At 36.1% G+C, this 11606-nt stretch overlaps 1 protein-coding gene across 2 annotated transcripts in view; it reads right to left on the bottom strand.

Moving 5' to 3' along the window:
• The window catches only part of LOC102768064 (sodium channel protein type 2 subunit alpha), a 121567-nt gene extending 111113 nt beyond the window's left edge, over positions 1–10454 (bottom strand). The window contains exon 1 of one of the 2 annotated variants that reach the window (XM_006766504.1): positions 10221–10454. The gene's annotated coding sequence lies outside the window, so the exon portion shown is untranslated. Of the gene's footprint in view, positions 1–9749; positions 9832–10220 lie in introns of those variants that run through there. The other variant, XM_006766508.2, reaches the window with a different exon arrangement.
• Between the last annotated feature and the right edge of the window lie 1152 nt (positions 10455–11606).

Here is an 11606-nt window from a genome sequence, read left to right as displayed (position 1 = left end):
TTGCTAGGGACTTGCCCGGCACTTGCTCTCTACCTCTATTTGTTATCTTACTTCTATCATTGACAGTCCCTCTAGGTTGTGGGCTGCTTGCCTGTGTTCCTGAGAAGCATCTACGGTACCAGTCTATAGAGTGTGTTTTCTTTAGTGAATTACCGGTATGTTTACCGGTAATAAACTTGCACTGTTTTATGTATATGTTTGATTACATACAGCCTTGTGACAGTTTTCCTGCATGTCATAAGCATTTGAATATAAATTAAAATGTTAAAATCAAATCTGATATTGTTTTACCTTTTATTTGGTGTGTGGAAGGTGTGCGGAAGAGGGGGTAGTCTTATACGGCGAGTATATAACAAACTCTGTATTTTGAGTGGAAATGTTAGGGGGTCGTCTTATACACCCAGTCGTCTTATACGCCGGCAAATACGGTATCTAGTGTCTAACTGTTCTATTTTACTAACAATTCAGAACTGGAGTTTTGAGCAATCTTTTGTCTTTTAAATGAAGCAATAACCTCATCCTTTCTTGTTAATTTACTCTACAGTTTTTAAACATGGAGAGCATCAACAACGATGGTATTAATGTGCACTAGAAGAAACATCGAGCTAAGACTTTAGAGAGAATCTTGTCCATTTCTTTGATTTTAATGGCGACAAAATAAAAGCTTATGGAGTTTAAGAGTTGAGGTAGTTATTGTCAGATCTGGGAACAGAGCTCTGATTTTCTGACTTATTTTCACTGGTAATAATTTTTTATCTATAAAGGATAGAACAAGCTATGAGATTTTTAAAGAGAACAAAAAGTATTTGAACTGAAAGATAAAAATGATAATTGTTTTCTATTAAGTAAATAAAAACACATATTTATTAGCATCACCAAATACTCCTATTATATCTTTCTTTTATTCATGAATAATCTTAGGATGTGAAGGCATTTACTTTGGGGTAAAAGAGTCCTTTGATCACAGACATTTTATCCCTCTCCTTCTAATTCACCCTCTCTTGTCCCTGATGCAAGTGAAAATAACATTTATGCTCTTGAATGAGTTGCGAAGGGAAAATGCATATCATTGTTGAAAACTAGGAAGAAAAAACTGCAGTGCCATAAGGGTCTTTTTTTAGATGTAGTCCAGCAGGAGCAGATTAAAGAAAAGTCAATTTTTGCAGAATTGCAGGCTCAAGGGTGATCATTATAGTTCAGAAATAAATGCAAGATGTGCCCATCAAACATCATAATCTCCATGGGACACCGTGGCAAGGACTGGAGGAAGAATATGTTTGGTAGCAGTAGTAGGACACTGAAGATTTCACCAATATTTCTGAGTTGTCCACCAGATGGCAAAATCTGTGCCCAGCTTACAGCAGGTGCAGATGGCCATGCCAGACAAAGAATAGGAATACTGCTCCCCATGAAGGCAACTGAATTCAGGAAATAATTCCTCACTTCCTAGGATTCAGTCCTGGCTGCCGAATCTACATAGTCCCTGCCTTGATTAGCTTTTATTTTCTGTAGGCCGCTGGACCCTAAACTTCAAAATTACTGAAACCATTGTTGCATAATATAGCTATATTAAGTTTCATCCCAAAAGAGAAATCTTAGCCCTAGTCAGTTTGGCTCAGTGGCTAGAGCGTTGGCCTGCAGACTAAAGAGTCCCAAGTTCGATTCAGGTGAAGGACATGTACTGTGGTTGCTGGCTCCTCCCTGGCCCAGGCCATGTAGGAGGCATGTAGAAGGCAACCAATTGATGTGTCTCTCTCATATCAATGTTCCTCTTTGTCTTCCCCTCTCTCTTCTGCTCTCTTTAAAAATCAACAGAAAAATATCCTCAGGTGAGGATTAATAATAACAATAATAATAATAGAATAAATGTTCTCTGTAATGAGAAATAAAAGGAAACTCCTTACATGATAAAATCTGTCCCAAATTAAATTTATGTCAGTATAGTTATATCACTATGAATACTGATTTAAATATAGTTTAGTGATGAAATGTTAAAAATGTTTATAACAAAAGTTAGGAAAAAGATAGAAATTTTTACTATTGATTTTTTTCCAAAAAAATCTGCCAATGAAATTAGGAGAAAATATTGATTAGAAGTAAGTAGAGGAAACATTGATTAAAGGTAAGTATTATAAAAGAGTATATATGTTTACCATAATTATATACTTAGAAAAGCTTAAAGAATCAACTAAAAAGGGTAACATTAATAGATTATATCTGTAGTATAGGTATATTTATACATTTCATTGTATGAGATCATTCATCTAGAAAGTTGAATACTTCCAAACATATATACTTTGCAATTATACAGCAATGTGAGCATATAGGCTAGAGGACTGCAACCCTGTTTGTAAAAGGGCCATTTAATAAGTGTTTTCAGCTTTGTGAGCCATATGGCCTTCGCTGCAACTAAGCAACTCTGTTGCAATAGGATGAAAATAGCTATAAACAGTACATGAAGAAATGGGCATGGATATTCCAATAAAACTTTACTTAATCGACACCAAACTTCAAGTTTCATGTAATTTTTATGTCATGAACTATTCTTTATTTTCCAACTATTTTAAACAAAAGAGTCGATAGAAGGCCATAGTTTGCTAACCCTTGATTTAAGCTACAAGTGGTCTGTCAGTGATGTCATCACAAATCAATTGGCTAGGTATTATGAAAATCAAAGTGGCACTCTCAAAGCCCATGTCATGTCATGAAGAACTTCATGAACTTCACGGAAGAAAGATTTTTTACTTCCAGGTATTTAAATGAGACGAAAATTTTGAATATGAAGATTAGGAAGGACACAGAGAAGACACAGGGGTCCCACTAAGAAGGAATATAGACAAAACCAACTTACATATTCTTAGAAATAGGGTGACCATATATCACAGTTTGTCTGGGACGGTCCTGTTTCACTCCTGTTGTCTACAGAAATTATTAACAAACTACACTGTGGTTTAGAATAGATCAGACACTTTATAGTCACTCTGTCTACAACTAGGTTTCCCAGTCTTCTGAGACCGGGAATTAGGCAGTATAAGTCTGAACACGTCTCTGGCACATCCTAACTGCCTGACAATTTCTGGACCATGACAGTGGCTCAATCCAGGGGACACAGAAAAGGAAGAAAACATCCTAGCTGGTGATGCTGGGTTGATAAAAATACTACAGTTGGTCCCTGACTGGCTTGCTTCATGCCTTAGATATTTCACTTTTTACATCAATCATCTCATCATAATCCTATCATAAATTTATCATGATATTCAAACCAATCCATAATATTTCATATGAGCCTCATCAAGATTTTGATGTTCCATTGTCATCTTCTCATACATATCACCCACACAAGATGTAGCAAGGCATAATTGCATATTTATTAATGCCATGAAGACATGCTCATGCTGAAAGTGTATTAAAATCCCAACTGATCCTAGATACTTATACAAGACTTAATCGTTGTTAAGTACAACAATGATTCAAACAATTAAAAGCTCTTTTTGAGGGTGATTGCTTCCTAAGATCATTTTATTCCAGTACAAAATTAATTTTTGGCAAGTAGAAACAAAAAGTTAATTAAAATAATAATTTTCTTGCACTCAAAAATCTTTTAACACATTGTGACAAAATATACTTAAATAGTCATGATTCTTAAACCATTTCTTCAAATAACAAAAGGCCTTTGTTAGACTTTTTTTATTACTATTAATTCAGTTAGTACTTATATTTTCTTCCAAATGAAAATCTTGTGGCTAAAGGACAAATGGAGGCTGACATACATTTAAATAATTAAAAATTATGAACCTAGCTAACAAACTCTGAAGTAATGTATGATCGACCTTCTTACTTTGACAAATCAATTTTATAAAACGCTGGAAGGCCATGTTTACATTTAGGCTTCTGGAACTAGTTGAATTCTGCACTGGAATGCGGGCGAGCTGGGAGAGCCAGCTCAGGGACCCTTACCCCTAGCTGTTGGCCTGCCCCTTCTCTTCCAGCCTGGCTCCACTTCTTACTGTGAGGTTGTTTTGTTTTTTGGGTTTTTTTGCACACACATTTGATATCTCAGCCCCTGTGTCCAAGACCCACTCATGCAGTTCCTGTGGCCATGTGCAAATAGAAAAAATAATGTTTAATGGAATATTACCAGGAAAAATGTACAAAGTCCACCTTCACCTCTGCTTCCACCCACCTCTGATTTCTCTAGCCCGTAAGCAGTAAGGGGGAGATGACACTAATGTATAAATATTGCAGGGAGATAAACTAGTAGCTTTTACTTTTGAGTTTTAATATAATTTCATTTCATGTTCCTAATGCAGGCCATCTTTTCCTACATAGAAACAATATGTCAATAGACATCAGTATTTTACCAATGATATTCATCATCATTATCAAAAAATATATATAATTATAATGTACCTTAAAATCAATACGACAAAAAGTTACAATTTTGAAGATTAAAGATCTTATTTGCTTTCATAGGCATTGTGACTCTTCTTTTATGAATCCTAAAGCAAGATCTTCTACCAACATAAGCAAACCACTTTTTCTCAAAAATCTTACCGTTACTATGTTTAAACAAAATATAGATCATATTAAATTTGAATTCTAAATATAATAGACATGTGAAGTAGCTGTTGGAAAAATCTAAACCACAGTATTTAAAAATTTAACATGTTTATTAAAATCTCTTAAATTTTTTCCTAACTGGGTTCCCTTTGAAATAAACTTGTTTGTAACTCTCATCAATATTTAAAGCACCCTGAATAATCTGCATTAATAAGTTATAGAGCAAAAAGTGATAAAATGAGGAAAAGAAGTGGGATTTTTTCCCATCTACTGACAACATCTGAAAGTGGTCTGGAATTGAAGTTAAAAGTATTTGTGCCCTGTTGATTGGAGCATCATCTCATACATCAAAAGGTGACAGGTTTGATTCCCAGTCAAGGAACGTATCCTTGTTGTTGGTTTGATCTTTGTAACGTCAATTTTTCTTTTTCTTTCCTCCTTCCTTTCTCTAAAAATTCAATAATAAAAAATAGTATTTGTGACTTTTGTTAGCAAAATTTTTCAATAGGAATTTTAGAAGTCCTTAATGTATACCTTGTAGCATGTTTACTTAGAGTAGAAATCTGAAATATATCATTCTGAGGCCTGCTTTGTGTTTTCTATGACCTATTATCTCTTATATGAAAGGCCCGTGGCTGTCATGCCATAACGCCGTCATGACCAAATGAGCAGTGGCTCTCGCAGCGGACTGGGTGGGGTGCGAGCTACTAGCAGGGAGAGCTACCAGCCGTGAAGGGCTGGATACAAGCTACAAGCAGTGGTGGGCGGGGCGCCTAGCTGAGGCCAGCAAAAGCAAGCTACTCGTGCATGATTTCGTGTACGCTGGGCCTCTAGTAAAATTATAAAATAAATATTTTTTTTAAATATATTTTATTGATTTTTTACAGAGAGGAAGGGAGAGGGATAGAGAGTTAGAAACATCGATGAGAGAGAAACATCGATCAGCTGCCCTTAGCACACTCCCTACTGGGGATGTGCCTGCAACCAAGGTACATGCCCTTGACCAGAATCGAACCTGGGACCCTTGAGTCCACAGGCTGTCACACGATCCACTGAGCCAAACCGGTTAGGGCTAAAATAAATATTTTTTTAAAGAGAATCAACAACACCAAACATAGAATTTAATCCCTTTGAAAGTGCTCTGAGCTGAGAAGTGGTGAGCCTGGTTTGTGGCATGGTGATCAGACACCTCAAAACCTCTAGTACCAGCCTCTAGTGTAGTTGTGACAGCACAATAGCTGTCAATGGGATTAAACTTGAGTTAATGTTTCTGTTTCAGATCATCAGCTACCCCATCAGCCTTCAAAGTAGCCACACTGATGGTACAGAAAGGATGGAGACAAATAAACACCAAGTTCTGAAATGGATAAGTGTTCTACAGCTGGCAACCACGGCCCAAAATTTCCTAATCACAACAGAATGAAAATGAACACGAATAAAATCTATGGCTGGGAACTGAAGCTAGATCATCTCATTTAAGGCTTAGCAGTTGAGTGAGACAGTTATGAGGGCATCTAGAGAAGAGGGAAGAGGACACTGATGTCTGCCTTTATAATGTTGCCCCCAGTCAGCTCTGAGGTGAGGAAAGGGGTGTATCTGTATCTTTATCTGTATCTGCACTGCCATCTAAATGCTTACTTCTGCCCTTTTCTCCTTAAACTGTCAGGCTCACCACACAGCTCAATAGAATCAGGTATAGAGACAAGGAAGTGATATTTCTACTCAACCAATCCTGACCGGAACTGAGTCCATTTGAACTGAGAAAGCAATTACTTCACAGGCGTCCCCGTGAAGAATGGGATTCTTCATCACGCCTGTGCCTTCTTCAAGGCCTCATACTGCCATTTCATGGCATGTGAGTGCAAGGGATGCTTAGAAGTCGGCTCTCGGAATGTGCAAGAGGCTTCTGGACCCATTAAAGAAGTGAGAACTTCTGATAGGAAGCTGCATAAAGGAGCTTAAGGAAGGAAGTGTGTGACTACATGGACTTTCTTCTCTCTTTACCCAAATCCTTGTCAAAGTACTAACGAAACTGAGGGAGGAAAAGGCCAGAGTTTGAATAATTGGTGCAGATGCTGGCAAACTAGACCTTAATAATTAAAGTAGATACCCATACTAGTTATGTATTGGTTCGATCCTATGCAAACTTAAAAGAGAAGCTACTTTTAAACAGGTCATTCTGGATAAAAAATGGATAAATAAAGTATGTACAATAAGCATAATGTGAAACAGTATTGTTAGTTTCAACATCAAGGATTAATATGGCAAAAGTGTGCTCTGCTGAAAAGTGTGTTTTTTATTTATTCCAGAAAGTCCATATTTCACAAATACCCTTTTCTTGGAATATATATATATATCTTATAGACAAAGATTTAATTTCCAAGAACAAGGCACCTTACATCAGTTTATTTTATATCAGCTCTTACTTCATATCTCAAAGTAAAAGCATTCTTGAACCTTCTCTCTCTTATCTCCTATTGGATTGCAATTTATTTTTTCTCTTTGTTTTACAAATGTTTCTTTTCTGACTTAATAACCTTACTTGATAAAGGGTCTGAGGTTTCTCTAATCCTACCTAAAATCAAATTTTCCTCAACAGTACGTTGCTCCTCAATTTTTTAAAAAAAAGTTATCTCTTTTCTTTCACTGGCAAAAGTCTTAAAATCTAAAATTACTCTTCATTTTTCTCATTTCTTGTTTAATCCTCAGTCTGAGCCCCTGTCTCTGCAAATCTACTAAATCTCTTAAAATTCATCCATGACATAGTAATAATAATAATAATAATAATAAAGTTCATGAGCTCCTCCCCTATTCTCTTACTAAACAACCACTTTCTGGGTTTGCTACTGTTTCTGAGCCCTATTTTGGTATAAACTCACCTGCTTTGCCTCCTATGACACTGTTATTCCTACAACGTCTTCCATTACTTTTACACAGTTAGCTTCACTCCACTTTTATTCCCCAAATATGTTCATGTATGTGTGACCTGATTATTGCCATAGCTTCATGCACATCATATATTTAGCTTTATCTTCTAATCTAAAATCTGGACATAAAATTTTCACCTATGGAACATCTCTATGTGAGAGTATGTGTTAGTATGTCAAAGCCATAACATCAAAAGTCAAATTCATTATCCTTACTTTCACTGTCCCCAAAGACAAAACAAAAAACCTACTATCTTCAGGCTTCTATCAGATTGGCTATTTAACATATTCTATAATTTCTCTATGTAATGTCTTATAGTTCCCTATTTTCTTGTATTTGCTTGTCTTACCTTGATGCTTGAAATAAGCAACTTTAAAAAAAGTTATCTCTTTTCTTTCACCGGCAAAAGTCTTAAAACCTAAAATTACTTTTCATTTTTCTCTTTTCTTATTTAATCCTCAGTCTGAACCCCTGTTTCTATTTTTATTTGTTTATACTCAACTCACTCTTAAAGATCTAATTTAACTGTCATATCCTCTTAAAATTATTTTCTCTGGGCTCTGAGCTCCTCATGCACAGAAATGGTGAATGTTGGCTTATTCTGACTCTCAGGCATAACGCAGTGCCTGGTACAAGACAGGTATTCACATACCTGCCCCATTACTTTCTCATCTTCATTTTTATGTTTATAATATTTCACACTACAGTACTACCTGTACATGCACATTTCCATGTCAAACTCCATGAGGTAAAACACATGCCTCTGTGTATGTCTTAGTCTCTCCAGTGGACACTTCTCGGTAGGTGTGTGGTGCTCCATATATATTGTCTGTGGGAGTGACACATTTGCATTTATTTTCTTTCTCAAGATATTAAAGAAGTAGCCTAGGCCCAGTAAGTGAAAAAAAAAAAACATATGGAAGGACGAGGCACAAGATGATGTTCTTGTAAGGGTAGATAGACTAATGAACATGCCCACTTTGTTCTATTGGGTAGGAGGAATAGAGTCATGAGTTAATAAGTGCCCATGCATGTCATTCATGGGCATAGAGTAGACTAGTATGCCTCATCAAATGAGGACAGGAGAATACTAAGAAACAGAAAGTCTCCATAACATTATTTTTGTTTTCTTGGATGCTTTGTCAGAGGCCTGAGAAAATTGAACACTACATAAAATATGTATTGAGTAGCATGTGCACTGAAACTCTACTTCATATAATTTACCCAAACACACACACACACACACACACACACACACAGTCTATTTCCTACACCTGCTATATGCCCCTTGGATTCACACCAGAGGTAAATGGAGTTACTGTATGAAAGACACTGAAAACTGCCAACCAGTGCTCTAGTCTTGCCTCTGATTCTAATTTAATGTGTAGTTCTAGGAAATTAACTTAACCTCACAGCCACAGTTGTTATTCTTTAAATGATGACATGGATAAATGCTAGAGATCTGTGATTCTAAACATGCCCATGCATATAGAAACACATGGGACTTAAATCTCTCTATAGATCCCACATGTCAAAAGAATGGATTTCTTTTTCTTGGTGGTTCAAACCATTCTATAAAATCATTGCCCGTAGCTTTCACAACCTCTGACACAGCAGAGTTAGCTCTTTATAGGAAATGCTGAGTGAGATAGAGACATCCTGATGCACCCCCACCACCTGCCACTTCCTGTACCCCCCCCCCACACACACACATCTCTTTTCGAGGAGAGAATGAGGATTTCAAAAACAATTTTACAAAATATTTTACAATTTCATTTAAAACTGATCTAAATGGCAATTGCGTCTTTTAAATGCAGGATTCCTTTATTGATTTCTTCCTATTAATTTGATAACAATAAAAAGAGGATTTAGGGGAAGGCATGAGGAAGAAGCAGAAAAAACCAGGGCTGTTGCATGCAATTTCTAGCTCCTGAGTCATTCCACTCTTTAGCACAGCTAAAGTCACATGATCAAAAATAATTTAAAATGTGAACACCTTATACAATATCGACTATTTTTAATGGCCACAGTCCTATTCTCACAAAGCCATGAAGACCAGAGGAAAATCCATTTCTCAGCAATTAATTTGTTTTCAGTCTACTCCTTACATCCATACCGGAGGGAGAGGGAAGGTCTGTATTATCATTCCAAGTCTATTAAACACATTACATAAATCTTCCATTGATGTGAAAGAAAGACTTAGATATTTTTTCTAAAAAGGAAAATGACAAACAAAAACAAATAAGCCATAGCATCATTACCGGCAGGAAATGTGCAGAAGGCCCTTAGGCTCAGGATGTTGGCATGCCTCTGAGGCTGCTATCCGAAGGCTCCGCTCCGGGCTTCAGCAAAGCCACTGCCATGTTAATCTGCTTCATTACATCTCTGCAATTTGTTCCCCGCATTAAGGAGCAGTATTTCCCTATTTCAAAGTGAAGGAAGGAGGCAGACCCATCTTTCACTTTGAAAGCTCTACCTTCAAAAGGCACACACGTATGACACAGATGGACGCTAAAGGCCAGAAAACGGAAGGATCATTAAAATACAGCATGCTAACGTTGGAGTTCATTTCAGTCTAGGAAGATTTAAAAACCCAGCACAGCTAGAATTAGAGCCTTTAAATCCTTTAGATCTGAATCTAAGTTTACAAAGCACACATCTTGCTTTCAATGTTTTCATTAACATAGATAACAATTCTTTGATAGGTCAAAGATAGAATCATGTTGGCTTACCTGAAATAAAGGTAATTGTAAATCATAGCACAGAATCCATATGTGTGTTGAAGAGTCTCCAATGCAGTTCTTCAGAATTTTGACTAAAGCAGAAAGCAAAATCTTATATGTGTTCCATCTTCACTAAGAAATAAAAAACAAGAAAGGATGACCGCAGCATCCTCTCTGCTTCTGCCTTAGCGTTCCGTTCTGACACTCACTCGATGGTATCCACTGTCTGTTAGAAAGCAGCATGCTAAATTGAAATGAATAAATATATAAATAAATATAAGGCAGCGTCTTACATGACAGCGCCATCTCCTGGCCAAAAGTGGAACCATATTCAAGATCCTTTGGCAATGGCACATCTCGCAGGTTTAAGTGGTGTATAGCTCATAATTCCACTGTATTTGAAATAAACTACCTTAAAATTAATTGTAAATTAAACATTTAAGAAGCATTAGAGTATTAATTTTTAAAATATGTAATCCTACTTTTAGGATTTTGGGGTTTTTTTTTTTATTTAGTTAAATTTATTTACCTTATATTTAAATGGAAGCTTTTCATACATCATTAAAAACTTCATGCTTCAAATGTAGTCCTGGCTGGTGTGACTCAGTTGATTGAGCATCATCTCACCTGGTCATACAGGAGGCAACCCATCAAAATTTCTCTCTCACATTGATGTTTCTCTCTCTCCCTTCCTTTCTCTCTAAAATCAATTACAACAAGCTTTTAAAAAAAATAGCTTCATTCTTACCTTAAGACTTATTTAACTTTCTTTACAACCTGAATGAGTAACATGTAACTACTATAAAGTAATTCTGTATGTCAAATTTGTCTTTACTGGGTACCTCTTTGAGGAGAAGTTGTATAAGTTCTTGTTTCTAGAGAAATTCTGAATTATCCTGTTATTGTTTTTATTTGGGGGGATATTGAAGGGTTAAAGTCAATACAGGACAATGAAATTACTAAAAAAAAATAATAGAAAATCTTTAATCAGTCCCAGCTTTTAATGACTTCAAAGCATACAGATATCAAATTACACCCTATGTGAAATTTGATAATTGTTGTATTCTATAGCAGGTAGTTATACCCTATTGGGGGGATTAGAGAAAACTTAAGTTATAATGAGAATGCATTTGGTAAATAACGCTAGTTAACTGAGAATATATACTATGTACTCAATAATATATTTTTAAATTACTTTTTTATGGTAAATTGTGAAGCCCTGGTTCATTTTTAATTTTTGAAATAAAAAGATAGAGTCTTTCACTTTTTTCACAATACCGTTTAAATTTGGGGACAGGTATGTAACCTGAAATTCTCCCGAGTATTTTGATATTCCAAAGCCTTTCATTAGCTGCTACTGCAGTAACGCTGTAACTCTGTCCGTGGTTCTGAAAA

This window comes from Myotis davidii, unplaced genomic scaffold, assembly GCF_000327345.1.
Source record: "Myotis davidii unplaced genomic scaffold, ASM32734v1 scaffold59, whole genome shotgun sequence".
NCBI lineage: Eukaryota > Metazoa > Chordata > Mammalia > Chiroptera > Vespertilionidae > Myotis > Myotis davidii.
The sequence above is the reverse complement of the archived record's forward strand: the minus strand, read 5'-3'. Positions and strand labels throughout refer to the sequence as shown.